This window comes from Sinocyclocheilus grahami, unplaced genomic scaffold (genome assembly GCF_001515645.1).
Source record: "Sinocyclocheilus grahami isolate Dianchi unplaced genomic scaffold, SAMN03320097.WGS_v1.1 scaffold217.1, whole genome shotgun sequence".
Classification (NCBI taxonomy): domain Eukaryota; kingdom Metazoa; phylum Chordata; class Actinopteri; order Cypriniformes; family Cyprinidae; genus Sinocyclocheilus; species Sinocyclocheilus grahami.
This window is the reverse complement of record NW_015505396.1, coordinates 332,607-350,318: the sequence shown is the minus strand read 5'-3', so window position 1 is coordinate 350,318 and position 17,712 is coordinate 332,607.

The window sequence follows — 17,712 nt, the reverse complement described above, 5'->3', positions numbered from 1 at the left end:
GTGTCTGTAGTGTGCGAGCTGCTTGGCACAGGCCGCTATCGTAGCCGCATGCCTCCTCCACCGATACCTGTGGTGTTCTTCATGGTTCAGGGGCTCCTAATTTAAATAGGAAGTTGCACATATTTCACAGAAACACTGGGAGCTGAGGAGGGGGGTGAGGTAGGGGGTGCTTTAACACAGGATGGGGTAGATGATGTGCTGCATGACGTTTGGATGATCCCTCCTGAACGTGCCAGAGAGGGTCACGGATCAGAGCGGGCAGAGGTGTAGTGCGGCTACAAATGGCAAAACATGCTGGTAGCCGGCAGGAGCGTGCTGATGGGCCATAGCCTGCTCGGAGTGCTCATCGGAGCACTGGGAGATATGACGGTAATTCACTCACCATGCACCCAAACGAGTTCTTCCTCTAGTTATACTGGATTCACATCGTTCCACTGCAACCATCCAATAATATGCAAGATTTAAACATGATGCAACCTTCAAAATAAAGTAATAATCAGCAATGAATTAATGTAGTTTCATCTCTTTTTTTATTACAGTGTTATAGCAAAATATAAACATCCTTGTCTCATAATAGGATACATTTTTTGTTCTTTTTTTTTTCTCTGTATTGCACAAATGCCGACCAGAATAAATACATTCATAATTTCCCTAATAAATGGTTAAAGACAAGTAGCGATTTGATTATAACTGTCCACAGTTGCCGCTAGTTCATCAATATTCCTTATTAAATGTGCTAATTTAGCCATTGCACTGAAAATAAATAGTTCAAAGAAATTTTCACTCAGATATTGTGCATGATATATTTTATAAATAATTACTAATGGCAAGTAACACATTGAATTGAATGTTACATTTTGAAGTAGAAGAACTGAAATAGTATTTTCTTGTAAATTGTATTTATTTTTATTTTTTAACTTTACAGTGTAGGCTTAATTTTTATTTAAATGTTCTGTCACATTTTATACTCTCATTATTTAAATACGTGTATATATATATATATACAGTGGGTACGGAAAGTATTCAGATCCCCTTAAATTTTTCACTCTTTGTTATATTGCAGCCATTTGCTAAAATTATTTAAGTTAATTTTTTTTCCTCATTAATGTACACACAGCACCCCATATTGACAGAAAAACACAGAATTGTTGACATTTTTGCAGATTTATTAAAAAAGAAAAACTGAAATATATATATATATATATATCCATTTAGTATTTTTTTTTATTTATGCTCTTAATAATTTTTACAGTGGTCAGCTGTCCCAGCTGACAATCTTTTTGTTGATTTTATCAGTGAACTTAAAATCTAGCATTTCCCCACCAAAAAAATATAAATTTGAAGAAGACAAATCAGGAATCACAACAGGCATAGTTTGTTTTTATTATTAGACAGGAAAAATTATCTAAACACAATGAAAGGGGAGTAAGACCATGTAAAACATACTCCTCAAAAAGTCTTCCTCAAATATCTTTGCACGAATGTAGGCTACGCACTTCAAAATGTCCAAACAAAGAGAGGATGCGGTTGTGAATGTGCAAATGGAAGATGACAGTTCAAACTTGCTTGAGAAGGGAAATATTCAGTGTTACAACTGTACTAGGTCTACACATGGTCAAAACGGGATCAAAGCCTCTCTCACGTTATACAGATACCAAACAGAAGCCTTAAACTAAACTGTAATTTCATTATCAGCCCCTCTCTGTTGTGAGCTAATATTGCACTTTCAAGTTTAGCCGTTGCATTTGAAGCAACTGCACCTAAAATCATTTAAAGGTCCTTTACTCTGGGCTAAAATAGCACAGTAACCCAATCAATAGATTGCACCTTGCCTCATGTGGCACAGATAATCTATTCAGAACTGTATCTCACTGGGCTCTCTGCTCAGACCAATATTTATCTGAGCTCAGAATCAGCATCATCTCTTATACTGAACACGCACACACAAGTACACCAACTAGGCTGGACCAAGCTAGCACTGACCTATGACACTTGACCTCTGACATTGTGACCTGTTGTCTGATGGCCTATCGATTATGTCTGGGCTTTACTGGGTAATTGCTGGATTGTAATTACATTACATTTTATTCAGCCCATAATATGGGCATTTTTTATAAGATGCTTTGACTGACAAATTTTCTTTTTGTGACATTTTCTCGTCCAACTGATTCAAAATCAGGCTTGTCTCAGTCTGACCCTCAAGGACCCCTTTGGTGGGACTTAGAATTGTCCATTAAGCACAGAGGGCTTGGTTCCTATTGCTATGTTTCCAGGCTCATTGACTGCATGGGGGAAATGAGAGACAAAGCGTCTTCTGGTGGGAGTTGTCATGGGAAACTTGGGGTTCAGGTCAACGATCAGCAGATTTTAAATGAACTTCGTAAACTGGAAATTGGATTAAGGAACCTGTGAAGCATGCTACACTTATTTATTATTTAGTTATTATTTTGAAGCAGTTTCAGAATGATTAAAATATAATGCTGTTGTTATTTATTTATTTATTTTGAATGCTGGGTGCATTCTTGGTACATCTGTGTGTATTTCAGACACTTTGGGTGCATAAAGAGATATTTGAATAATCTTTAATCTCTCTGGTATCACTGCAACATGAAATAACATAAAAATTATAAACTAGCAGAAAAACGTTTCATACCACTGGTAATAAGAATGAAAACAGAACTTCCAGAAGGAGAATTAGAAAAGATTACGTTCTGTTGAATCTCTCAACTTGACATGAAGATGCGAAACCTTTTTGCTGCGGTATTAAAACTGAAACAGCGGTTCTTTGATGTTGGCCACTGATGCTGCTGTGAAAGACTTCAAAACCTTAGCATAAATTGAGTTTGTTGTGTATACAAGCACCTGCCAGATTTAATATTGAACAGATGATCCAAAATGGATTTTTGATCCCTGTAAAATGAGGAAAGATGTCTGAAACAACAGGAAAAGGGAGAGGGGAAATCTATAGCCCACCAAAGCTGAGATGTGTGCTCCCAGGTGAAGAATGTATCTCTTCTCGTCCTTCTGTGTTTCCTTTTGATGGGCAGGTTTCCATGTAAAGAAAAACCTATAGGTCTGACCTTCTTACTACTTTGCCTGTGGCTATTCACAGATTGCATGTTTTTTGTGTGTGTGTTTCAACCTTAGGGGCTGATCTGAATCAAACCGGCATAAATATTTCAGTGCATTTTTCCTGCTCCTCTGGACCTCTTGTTAATACACTTGCTGTGTTTGACAAGCAAAATTCTGTCTGTTTACATTAGCTGTTAAATTGTCCCCTTTATATTAAAATGTATGAAAAATATTCGTATTAGTATAATGGTGATATACTGAATTGTACTTAATAAAGTAAAAAAAAACGATCTACATTTTTAAAAGTATATTCCTAATCCAAACACTTCTTTCACAAATTAGTATAAAGGTTCTATGAGTTACTAAATATACAACACCACATATTTAAATTGCCTTCATTAGTTGATAAATATATGGTATCCACTGATTGTTAAAAAAAAAAAACTTTTTATCAATATTTAAGCACTTAGTTTAAGATCAGACCACATATTAGCAGTGTTTATATACATATAAATAAAATTTTTAGTGTGAGGCAGAGATAAAATTTCATCCAAATGAAATAAAATACAGAAAGTCTTCGGAGATGTGTCTGGACATCTGGTAGCCATCTCAGAGTAACTGGAGCTATGCCAAGGGTACTCAAAAATGAAAATGACTTCATTATGAAGGTGTAATCAGAGTGAATATAACTCTGAGTCTGCATGGCAAAGTTTAACCCTCCCTGAATGTAACGACAGCTTGGATTCCTTGAAATTCCAGAAGTCAAAAGTCACTCACAGGAAACTGAAGACACCTCGAGCTGTAAATCCAGACACTTTAAACAGTAAAAATACATTTATCCTGTGGTTGTCATGGTGTTATGTGAAAAGTCTGAACCAATTCCAGTGTTTATTTATATAAACAACACATATTATTGGACATTAATTAAATGGCCACTTAGCGGAGATGAAACAGTACTCAAAAACTCTCTCCAGTGTGTCAAAATGGACAGTCCATTAGACAAACAGTATGAAACGACTGAAGAGCTACATGTGTTGATGAGTGGCCTGGCGAAGGGCTATATCGTCACTGTCGGAAGCTTGACAAACACATTATGGGAATAAACTCTTGGACTGGATCCATTTTGTCAATTTGGCTGTTGAAACAGTTCACACAAACAAATGCTCAGAGTAAAGGGAGGTCACACATGTGTCAGGTCAACTAGCTACCAGATACTGGATAGTCAAAATCATGTGCTTACGTACAATACATGATACCATGAGGCAGAAGTTATATGTAGAAAATGTTGTTCCAAGGAGTTTTTTTAAATATTGTTGTTTCCTTCCAAGTACACCTGACAATACAAATTGCCCATTTAAAACAATGTCTTTAACTTAAGTACAGTGACTGAAATTGCAAACCTGACTGAGATATTGACAGGAAAACAGGCTGCTTGGGAATAAATGGACCTGTGAGTTGTTTTTAACTATTGTAAACAGGGTTACCATCGGCAGCTCGCAAAGGAAAGCAGATACAAACAGTCTGCACTGAACAGGCAGCACGAAGATTGAAATCTCCTTTAATGAACTGCTGTAGTTGAAATTGTCAGCTACAGCTGGGCTAAAGCAGGCGAGAGCTGGACAAATAAATAAGCTCAATGAAAGCAGAGTGTCTGTCAGTACACATTGCCACAGTTCTGGTTAGATTTACATAATTATCAAGCTTAGTCCAGATATAAGACACAATATAAGAAGATTTACTCTTAAAGGTACCAGCTAATAAAGAATGTCTTCCCTGAAGGCTGAAAGTATAAACTAGACTGTCATATCCAAACCCTGTAATTTTTCTGACACATCAACACCTTTGAACACGGTGTAATTGTTCATGAGCTAGAACTGAGAGTTTGCTTCCTGATGACCTACAGCTGCAATCAGTTCAATCAAACACTTTGCCTTTATTAGGAGTCCAAAGATGTCCTGAAAACAACCCTGAATGATGTGTTTAGAGGGCAATTAATGGCACCTGACTGTTTCAGTGAGGGACAAGCAATTCCTGCTGCAATCTATCTGAAGTAATTATGCCACGGGGCTGAAAGAGCCATTTCTTCTGTCCCCACCCCTCACACAGACAGAGGAGGCTGCCGTGATGGAGCAGGGTAGGACAAAGCCAAGCGTCCTCTCCAAATGATCCACTACCGTGTTTAACGGCCGCTTTTCTACTTTGTAATATTAATGAAGTTCTCCACTTGGCATCCTCCACCTGTGCTCCTGAAGAGCTTCCCAAAGAGGATGAGAGGAGAAGGCAAATGGCATAGATGAAAAAAAAAACGTAATACATTTTTCTTTCCAAAATATTTGGTGTCAGATATTCATCAGGAGAAGCCAGTAAATCATGGATGTACGAGTGAAGATCGAAAGCAATTATCATTAGGGCAGTGGTGGTGTGCACGGGCTCCCTGTGCCCTGTGTCTGAATCTCAATGCTCTTCAGAGTGTGTGTGTGCACTTTAAGTGTGCGATCAATACGGCCAAGCGGTTAGCGTCCAAGAACTCCCTTCAAGTGCTTTCGTACAGCACAGGCCCAGACCCTTCCTCTGCAAAAAATGTCAATTCATTTCAGCGTCGACTATACTGGGGGAAAAATTGTTCTTGTGAAACATTATTGACATACTTTAACCCACATTTCCAGCATCCAAGGCGAGGAAAGTCAATTCTCATTTGGAGACAACGGTGACGCTTTTCCCGGTGGACTGTCCACGCAGCAGGATTATGGAGGTCGGCGGTTGGGGTTATAGGGTCGGAGGTCACAAGGCTACTCCTGGCCCAAGGTCAAGGTGACAGGGGGATATCAGGCCAGCCCTCATCTGCTTCGGTAGCCTTATAGCCAATCAATACAATTAAAAAGTCTGACTGATCTCTTGGTCTGCCCCTCCTTGCTCTGCCCCTCCCTTTCCTTTCCTCTGTGTCTCTGTTTCTATGTTCACTTAAAATCATTAATTTTTCCCTTTATATTATTCAGGCTATGTAACAGGTCTCATCTAGATAGAGCCCCGGTGCAGATGGACAGCCGCGGCAAGATCCGTTCTGTATTGTTTGAACAATGTTTTTTTAAGCCTCTGCTCTTTTTAATATTTACATTGGTGCATTTGAGGGTCTGAGGCAGCATGAAGCAATTACACACATGACCAAGCCGATAGCCACAGAAATAGCGAAGGCCTTTATCATTGCAGCAAAAAGAATATTAACAATTCTCTGGCACTGCCACAGATGTAGTTTGCATTTCAATTAAAAAGGAGGAAAATACTGGTCTTTTCTTCAAAGTCTATGTCAATCGTTACAGCAGCATAAAGCGTGGAGGGCAAGTTGCGTCTCAGTGCATTGTGGCAGTATACGGAATTAAACAAGCAGGAAACACAAAAACCTACACTAGTGTCCTTCATCTTCAGTTGTGTGGTACACATTATAAGTACAACTTCATCTGAGGCCTCACCTGCACTGTAGAATCACAGATTTTCAGTAAGTGTTCTTAATGTGACATCCTGTAACATAACATTATAAATACTTGTAAATTACTTGTCAAGGAAATATTTATGCATATATATAAGTTATAATCTTAAAGGTGGGGTAAGTGATTTCTGGTAGCCAATGTTGATATTTCAAATCACCAAAACAAACACGCCCCTACCCCAAAAGGGTCTCGCCCCTATTTTGATAGCTCTGCCCCACACATACATACGCATCCCATGCAACGATTAGTTCTGTGAAACAAAGCAAAACTCATTCTAATCACTGATGCTGTCTACACTGAATGTGGTGCAGCACGACAAATCCACGACAGTAAACTGCTGCCGCGTTCAATTTATGACGTATTGACACAAATTTCAAATGATTTTCAACGGTCGCTTTGTCGTGTCCAGTGTAGACAGACTTTAGCTGTTGCGGCGCGGCCGGTGTAGACATGGTGTAAGCCTTATTTTTTTCCGCAGACATTTTCCTCTTTTGTTTTCTTTTGTCGTTGCTCGGCTCGGCTAATGTCTGTCCTGTGCACTGAGCGCTCTCTCTCCTCTGCAACATGAGTAGGCATGCCCCTCACTGCTGATTGGTTACAAGTTTGTTTTGGTACTCGTCCCGACTCAGTTTTCTAAAGCGTTTTTGATCAAAATACATACCCCACCTTTAAATGTTTAACCTAATTATTTTCACAATATAACTTTGGTATTATTTTTTGCACAGAACAATGTATTACAAAATCATTGCTTCATTCAGCTGTTGTGCGTTTGCAATGTTTCATCAGTGAGGTGCAAGCTTCCATGGTCAGTGGAGATATGGAAACTGTAGTTACCCATTGAGATCATGTGACTGATCATGGCACAAACACGGACACTAATATAATGACGCATGCCATGTTTGTTGAGTTTTGTGGAGTGCACAATAGAAAGTAGAAGCTGTGCTTCAAGGGCATCACAATTGAAAACAGGGTTATTATTTGTTTTAAGGTGATTTTGTTGCAGTGTAATTACACAAATAAGTTTCCCCTTGATTTTAACATCTCGACCAATTAAATTGAAATTCATTGTCTGCAAAAGTCACGCCACCACTCATGTTTGTACAATGGTTGTGAACCACGGTAGTTTCTGAATTTGAATGTAACTTGAATGAATTAAAGTAAATACAAAATTATATATTCTAACTAGGGCAGGGCGATATGACCAAAATCTTATGCCACGATTTGAGTAATTTTATTTTACGGCAACGATATATATCACAATATAGTTATTTTTGCCTGCAAAACACCTTCGTCCTACCATTGGTCCATGACGATAATGTAATAATAGGTGTGTGCTGAGGCCGCCTTCTTTCACACCAAACTCTTTTCTGACTCATTTCGTCTGTTGAGTCCGTCGAGGTAAGAGCTCCATGGGTAAAAACATGAACAAAAATTAAGTGCTCCTGATGACATGAGGCACTGACACTGTTTTTCATGTTTGATACTGTACAGCTGATTACTTTTAAGCAATCTATTGAATAAAATGTCATATAAATAAACGTGACGTGACTTTACTGGAGTGCTAATTTGCAGAGCTTGTGCGAACATACCCATGTTGCCATGATCAGATGATTTTCTTATGCTTTATATAAGAATGCTTTTCTCATTTTTGTTGTGTTTATTTTGTTACTGAGAAGAGAGCATGCAGCACATATTTACATATTCATCTAAACATCGCTTTCAGCAGCGTGGTCAACATCGGGATGTTTGCTAACAGTATACCACTGCTCACGTAATTCGAACCTTGTTTTACCCCTAAACGAAGAACAAAAAGAACTTCACTGTGAGTACAGTATATCGGGGCCTTTACCCAGGTGTTTTCTTTATCAGCTGTTTGCTTTCACTTAAGACCTAAATTACTGTGTTTACAAGGATATACTTGCAAAGACAGGCATTGACACATACAGGTGTGTGTATTTAACTGTTCAAGGCCTTTAAAGCAGCACAAACAACTCTGTTCAATACTCCCGTGCTCTATGAGCACCATCTTCTCATGTGCGCACCTCTCTGACAGCGCTCAGAAACAGTCTCTCAGACAGCGCACACATATAGTGAAATGAGTTCTCTTTCGCTGCTGATTGCATTTCAATGGCTTAAAATCACTTGTTTTTAAACCGCAATGCTTAAAAACGCGTGCAAACGATAAGCTTCCGTGGCCACCTAGCACAGCAACGTCATGTGAACGTGTAACCGTAGAGACGATAATCCAAAATCTCTACCAGTGGAAAATTTCTACCGGTTAATCATGTCTACCGGTATGTCGCCCCACCCTTAAATCTGACTGTAATTTTTTACTATAAATGTCTTTCTATAATTAAAGTCTGTACTGTGTCAAGTGTAAGCATAGCTATATTTTCAATTTAGATGTAATTTTGTGACTGTCTTGCAGGTGGCTGCATGAGTCTATCTCATGCTACAATTACTCCAGAGCACTCGCAGATCTAAGATGATTTTCAAGTGCTACTTAAGTTATGATGCTTCATGGTGTAAGCCTTATTTTTTTCCGCAGACATTTTCCTCTTTTGTTTTCTTTTGTCGTTGCTCGGCTCGGCTAATGTCTGTCCTGTGCACTGAGCGCTCTCTCTCCTCTGCAACATGAGTAGGCATGCCCCTCACTGCTGATTGGTTACAAGTTTGTTTTGGTACTCGTCCCGACTCAGTTTTCTAAAGCGTTTTTGATCAAAATACATACCCCACCTTTAAATGTTTAACCTAATTATTTTCACAATATAACTTTGGTATTATTTTTTGCACAGAACAATGTATTACAAAATCATTGCTTCATTCAGCTGTTGTGCGTTTGCAATGTTTCATCAGTGAGGTGCAAGCTTCCATGGTCAGTGGAGATATGGAAACTGTAGTTACCCATTGAGATCATGTGACTGATCATGGCACAAACACGGACACTAATATAATGACGCATGCCATGTTTGTTGAGTTTTGTGGAGTGCACAATAGAAAGTAGAAGCTGTGCTTCAAGGGCATCACAATTGAAAACAGGGTTATTATTTGTTTTAAGGTGATTTTGTTGCAGTGTAATTACACAAATAAGTTTCCCCTTGATTTTAACATCTCGACCAATTAAATTGAAATTCATTGTCTGCAAAAGTCACGCCACCACTCATGTTTGTACAATGGTTGTGAACCACGGTAGTTTCTGAATTTGAATGTAACTTGAATGAATTAAAGTAAATACAAAATTATATATTCTAACTAGGGCAGGGCGATATGACCAAAATCTTATGCCACGATTTGAGTAATTTTATTTTACGGCAACGATATATATCACAATATAGTTATTTTTGCCTGCAAAACACCTTCGTCCTACCATTGGTCCATGACGATAATGTAATAATAGGTGTGTGCTGAGGCCGCCTTCTTTCACACCAAACTCTTTTCTGACTCATTTCGTCTGTTGAGTCCGTCGAGGTAAGAGCTCCATGGGTAAAAACATGAACAAAAATTAAGTGCTCCTGATGACATGAGGCACTGACACTGTTTTTCATGTTTGATACTGTACAGCTGATTACTTTTAAGCAATCTATTGAATAAAATGTCATATAAATAAACGTGACGTGACTTTACTGGAGTGCTAATTTGCAGAGCTTGTGCGAACATACCCATGTTGCCATGATCAGATGATTTTCTTATGCTTTATATAAGAATGCTTTTCTCATTTTTGTTGTGTTTATTTTGTTACTGAGAAGAGAGCATGCAGCACATATTTACATATTCATCTAAACATCGCTTTCAGCAGCGTGGTCAACATCGGGATGTTTGCTAACAGTATACCACTGCTCACGTAATTCGAACCTTGTTTTACCCCTAAACGAAGAACAAAAAGAACTTCACTGTGAGTACAGTATATCGGGGCCTTTACCCAGGTGTTTTCTTTATCAGCTGTTTGCTTTCACTTAAGACCTAAATTACTGTGTTTACAAGGATATACTTGCAAAGACAGGCATTGACACATACAGGTGTGTGTATTTAACTGTTCAAGGCCTTTAAAGCAGCACAAACAACTCTGTTCAATACTCCCGTGCTCTATGAGCACCATCTTCTCATGTGCGCACCTCTCTGACAGCGCTCAGAAACAGTCTCTCAGACAGCGCACACATATAGTGAAATGAGTTCTCTTTCGCTGCTGATTGCATTTCAATGGCTTAAAATCACTTGTTTTTAAACCGCAATGCTTAAAAACGCGTGCAAACGATAAGCTTCCGTGGCCACCTAGCACAGCAACGTCATGTGAACGTGTAACCGTAGAGACGATAATCCAAAATCTCTACCAGTGGAAAATTTCTACCGGTTAATCATGTCTACCGGTATGTCGCCCCACCCTTAAATCTGACTGTAATTTTTTACTATAAATGTCTTTCTATAATTAAAGTCTGTACTGTGTCAAGTGTAAGCATAGCTATATTTTCAATTTAGATGTAATTTTGTGACTGTCTTGCAGGTGGCTGCATGAGTCTATCTCATGCTACAATTACTCCAGAGCACTCGCAGATCTAAGATGATTTTCAAGTGCTACTTAAGTTATGATGCTTTTGGGAAACAGCCTATAATTCTAAGATGATCCGTACGATCATTTGTACGATTTACAGTGCTTATGGGAAATGTGGCCCAGAAGGTTTTGTTGGTTAAATAAGTGCTGAGCGACCTGGATTGATACTTCAGCTTCAAAAAGAATTATGTGTCCATAACAAATGACACATTTCCCAACAGAGAATGAAATATGTATCTCCCTCTTCTCCAGGACTTCAGGGAGTGTTGAGGGTTGAGTGTGTGTTGCTTTGATAATCAAATTGCTGTGCTCCTCCAAAACACATTACGGAGAGTAATTGCATGAGTTAGAGGTAGAAGTTAGTTTCTCCTGTGTGCTGACAGTGCTGCAAGCATGGACCGGAATCGGCCCGTGATGACAGATACGAGGTTAGTTGTGTGTTGGAGTGTGAGTGTACACGTATGCGTGTTTTGTGAATTTGTTTGACAGGGAATTTGAGACAGCAAGACATGGCTCTGAGGCATGTGACACCCTTTGTGACCCCTCATTTATCAGACAATAAACAGCAGATCATGTGACCACAACTCTTGCATTTCTGTTGGCCTCTTAAGTTGATTAGTATGCAGGTTACAGTGTATGGCCTCAACCCCCCATGTTCACTCCATGAAGCCTCTATCACAATGAATTATCGGCCTTAGCGGTGATCAATTCGAGCAGGCCACTTCCTCAGCACCAGACAGGGGCAAGAGTGGGTGGAAAGTTTAAAATTTTAGAGTAGCACAATTTCTGCAAAAGCATAACAAAAATGGATGAATACAGAGAGAGTGCGAGATGGAATGGGTGAGAGGGTGGGGAGAAACACCAGATGTGCTCCGTTTCGGAGCGACTCATTGGATGGTGACAGCCAAGCGTGGCATGTAGCCTGAGGTGCTAACAGAAAATATTACAATATCACAAGATTCTCCCTGCAAACACCATTTTGTGGTCTCTGAGTCAATTCCCTTTTCCCCCCTGGTGTTGAGCGTTGATGGAACTAACTCTGTGAGAAAGAAAATACATACACCATCCCCATATTTCAAATGTAAAATGCACCAAGAGCTTCTTTGATGCACATTAGAGTCAACTTAAGTCATGATGGAAATGAGAGTAAATCAACAAGCCACCATAAGGACAAAAATAGCACTTTTAAGGCTTTCTGAGGAATAATGGCGATGCCGGGATTCATGGGATTGCATTTGGCTTCCTGTGGTGTCAGACCTTTTTTTGTCATTTGGCAAAGAGCAGCAATGTTGTCCCACCATGGGTGCCCGGCAGATGGGCTTCTATGTAGAGAAATGAGCCGGGAGCAACCTCTATCACTTCTGCTCTCTCTCTGACTTTTTCTATCTCACTGAGCCCCCTCCCTTTTTCATGTCCTGGGGCTGCAGTATCTCTTCTCTGAGCTGTGACAGTGGGAGCTCTGTGGGAGGTGAGTTGGTTGAGCCAGCCCCAGATGCAGGAGCCCATCTCAGGCTTGTGCTACCAGAAAATCTGTCTCTTCATGCTCTGCCGAGTACACACGCTCGCTCTGATGAAAAAGCGCCACGGCTGAATCATCTGGTGGAAAAACATATACCTTGTGGTGCTGCCTAGAACTTGCCAGAGGTCCTTTCACAGCAGTATGTTGGTTCAGTCTCCATTCTAGCCATAGGTGCGCTGCACACCCCTCACGGCCTTTCAGTTACGCGTGTCTTTCTCAATTCTCTCCCAAATATCCACTGTGAGTCTCCACCTCAGGCGTTAAGCATCTGTACCAGATTTCCACATGGATGCTATAACCAGAAAATCCATATACTCATATTGTTGTTATTTGGACAACCCCATCACCAGTTTGTGGATTAAAGAGCACATTTACTAGAGTTTCAATTATATAATGTAACATTGTGGCCATAAAGGTCTAATTTTTCAGTCCTTTGGCAACTCCAGTGGATTTCTAATGATTTCTGAGTACAAACAGTTACCATCCACCATTGCACCATATATTTGGAATTCGTTAGTACCATTCATAGGCTTGTCACCAAGTCAAGTGATTTAAAACGGGGAAAGTTTTTTTCTTCTTCTTTTTTGAGAAAGGAGTTTGTAAATCTGTTCCAATATTATCTGTATCTGTAACCAGATGTGTGTGAAAAACACATTTTAAATGCAATGCTATGCCATTTATAGTTAGGGAAGAGTTTATCCGATACTCGCTACTGGTCCAATATGTATGTTTTTATTGGATCAAGTATTGGTCAGCTTTGGATAACTTTATTTTAGGAAAAGACAGTATTAGGTTGTTAAAATGACAGTATTAAAGTAGGTTGTAAAAACTGAAGTTCATGGAAACTCTTACCTCCACTGCTGCTGTCGAATGACATTCTCCAATCAAACATCAAAACAGAGCGTGTCGTGTTTGCTTACAGCAGTCATTACAGTAAAAGATGTTCCAATGTACCATTATTATGCATAATCTGAAGATAAAGATCTGTGCTTTTGTTTAAAAGGACTGTATTTCATTTGTATAATATAATATTTTGTATATTTGTTTTACCTTTATTTATAAGGAAGTAACGTGTAGTTAGCAAATTAATGGTATCAGTATGGGAGATCGGGAGATACTCAAGGTTGCGGTATTAGTATCAGACACGAAAATGTGGTATTAAGCCATCCAGGGCAGTCCTTAGTGGGGTGCAACTGGTGTGGTCGAACCTGCGGTGAACGGACCGAAGGGGAGTCCCCCCCGGCACGCGATCGCGAACGGACTCCCTGCTTTATTCAACAACAAGAAGATCAGGCCCTTTCTTTCGGAAAATGCTTCACAATTCAAGCTCTTGTTCTGTCCAGGCTGGACTATTGCAATGCTCTCTTGCCAGGTCTTCCAGCCACTTCTATCAAACCTTTATGAATTAATCCAGAACGCGGCAGCAAGACTAATTTTTAATGAGCCAAAAAGAATGCACGTCACACCTCTGTTTATCAATTTGCACTGGCTACCAATAGCTGCTCTCATAAAATTCAAGGCATTGATGTTTGCCTACAAAACCACCACTGGCTCTGCACCCCTTTACCTAAATGCATTACTTCAGACTTATGTGCCATCTAGAAGCTTGCGTTCTGCAAGTGAACGTCGCTTTATTGTGCCATCCCAAAAAAGCACAAAATCACTTTTACATACTTTTAAATTAAATGTTCCCTCCTGGTGGAATGACCTGCCCAACTCAATCCGAGCAGCTGAGTCCTTAGCCATCTTCAAGAATCGGCTAAAAACACATATCTTGCATCTTTATTTGACCCTCTAACTCTAGCACTCTCTATTCTAATTCTATTTTTTTTTTAAATCCTTTTAGACTTGCACTCTATTCATTTGTTGCTTGTTTTCTTAAAAAGAAAATAGAATCTTTTTGTATTCTATCTGTTTTCTTTTCATTTATTATACATTTAACAAAAGCAAAAAAGACCTCTAACACTAGATTGCTCTATTCTTTTTCTATTCCATCTGTTTTCTTTTTATTTATTATATTATTTAAAAATCCCTGCGTTAACTTACTGCGTTAAGTTAACTGAGACTTGTTCACAACAACAGCACAGTCACCTCAAGAGTACTTTGTAGAAAAGAGAGTGTCTCAAAGGTTTAATGCTAAGCCTTCTCACACAAACACAATTTAAGTCCTCCCTCTCTCATTCTTTCTCATACTCAAGTTTACACAAAAAGTCTTCCCTGATGAAGTTTTCTTTTAAGCACCTTACCTGCTCTTTTTTCTTCCTTTTAATATGTATTTTTGTCATAGAGGAAGGGACATTTTGTTTCAAAGTCAAAGCTGTCTTTAAAATCCCGGTCGAGCACCCACATTTTTCCCAGTCCTTTCTTAATTGATGATTCATGGTGTTTTTAATGTGATCAGTGTCCAAAGCAATCGTGGAGATAAGTGGTTGGGGAAGAAGGGTCTTTGGAGACGAGACACCCAGGGTCCTGAGGTCAACCTGTTAAAGTTTCATTTCAGGAAATAAGACCAGAGTCAGCAGTCTCTCTTCAGCAGTGTCAGGCGACTATGGCAGCTTATCAAATTCCCACGCCTTCTGCTTTAAATTACAAATCACTCCCACTGCAGAAACCTTCTTTATTACTCCACAAAGTGCTTATGCGTCAATACAAATAATGGTTTGATTACTTTGTTGTAAATCAATCTAATGAATCAAATTCCTGTTGACTTTTTGCACAAAGATCAAAATGAGTCCAAGTCAAATTTAAGAGCCATACCTTGAATGCTATACTCTCATCACCGATATCTCTTTGGTAGTATGCAATATTTAGCACTTCGCTTGTACGCTGTATGCGTACATATGCATACACGATTTCCTGACTTACTGGGCTTTGACAAAGACAAGGACAAAACATGCATTGCTATGCAGATCCTGACTCTCATACCCATGACATGGGACTCATTATTCAACATGCAAGCACTTTCTGACTCTAGTATCTAATCGAGTGTCTTACACATATTCATGAGCGGTAATACGATGCTGTAAGCATTTATGCTAACATATGGTCATTTAAGTGTCATTACATGATGGTTACATTTCAAAAGTAAATCCAGCCAGTGTACAATTAGGTTAGTCTCAATTTACACAATTTGAGTACAGTTATGCTAACCATGTTTGTTTGTAAAGGAATGTTTGAAATTCATACTCCTGGACTTATTGTGTGTGTGTGTGTGTGTGTGTGTGTGTGTGTGTGTGTGTGTGATGGATATACAGCATGTACGTTAACAGGCACCATGCCCCTCCCAGAGGAAGGACTCTTTTATAATGCCTCTATATATGAGCAGACACTCCCTCTCACTCTCTTTTTCTGTCTCTCCTCTCTAAAAATGCCCTGGGAGATCCTATCAGGCCCACAATGGTGCGACAGCACTGAGGTGTGAAAAAGTATCCAAAGCAGAACAATTGTGCTGCGATTAAGCCTCGGTTACAGTTCATTCCCGCCTCTCTGCCTCTATCTGGAAAATTCAATAGAGTAACCTTAAGAATTTAATTGATGCTGCCAACAGGATTACAAAGCCGGGGCTCGATGGAGGCCAGGGACAGCTGATTAGCAACAGGGTAATTGTTAATTGATTGATGTATCCCCTTACCTCTCTCCATGGGCCTTTTATAAAGTGTTTTGTTTGCAGCCGGGCAGCTCAGTACAGCTGGACAGCGCATTATCATACATCTTCCTTTCCCTGCTTCTCCAGACTCTGAGAGAGCAGGGCAGGACAAAAGACGGCAGAGAGACAGGAGTGGAGGTCGGTCGTGAGGGCTGTCCAGTGCTCCATGACTCAACAAACAAAGGCAACTGACAATCTACTGCGACAGGGTTACTAGCACCTTTCATCTTCTCTGAAGTCCTACTTCTGTGGAAGGCAATTCATTTAACCAGTGTTTTTCAGTATCCATTTCCTTTTGAATTTGCTGAAAGTTCTGATTCAGATATCTGGTGATATTTTATAAGGATGCTAACCGCTCCTGCATGTCTCATTTCATCTCATTTGATCCATTCTTTCACTCTCATTGGCATGTTGGCATGTTTTCTAATTTTATGTCTCGGTAGCATGTTCATCAAAGGATTACAGGTACATCTCAAAAAATTTTAATATCATGAAAAAGGTCAATATTTTTTGTCACTCATTTCAGAAAGGGAAACCCATATATTATATAGATTCATTACACAGAGTGAAATATTTCAAGCCTTTATTTCTTGAAATTTTGATGATTATGGCTTACAGATAATGAAAACCCAAAATTCAGTGTCTCAGAAAATTTTAATATTACATAAGATCAATAAAAAATGACATTTTAAACAGAAATGTCAGGCTTCTGAAAAGTATGTTCATTTCTATGCACTCAATACTTGGTTGGGCCTCCTTTTGCATGAATTACTGCATCAATGCGGCATGGCATGGAGGCAATCAGCCTGTGGCACTGCTCAGGTGTAATGGAAGCCCAGGTTGCTTTGATAGCGGCCTTCAGGTCATCTGCATTGATGGGTCTGGTGTATCTCATCCTCCTCTTGACAGTACCCCATAGATTCTCTATGGGGTTCAGCTCAGGTGAGTTTGCTGGCCAATCAAGCGCAGTAACACCATGGTCATTGAACCAGCTTTTGGTACCTTTGGCAGTGTGGGCAGGTGCCAAATCCTGCTAGAAAATGAAATCAGCATCTCCATAAAGCTTGTCAGCAGAAGGAAGCATGAAGTGCTCTAAAATTTCCTGGTAGATGGCTGCGTTGACTGTGGACTTCAGAAAACACAGTGGACCAACACCAGCAGATGTCATGGCAGCTCAAATCATCACTGACTGTGGAAATGTCACACTGGACTTCAAGCAACATGGTTTCTGTGCCTCTCTACTCTTCCTCCAGACTCTGGGACCTTGATTTCCAAATGAAATGCAAAATTTACTTTCATCTGAAACTTTGGACCACTGAGCAACTGTCCAGTTCTTTTTCTCCACAGCCCAGGTAAGACGCTTCTGACGTTGTCTCTGGTTCAGGAGTGGCTTGACACGAGGAATGCGACATTTGTAGCCCATGTCTTGGATCCGTCTGTGTGT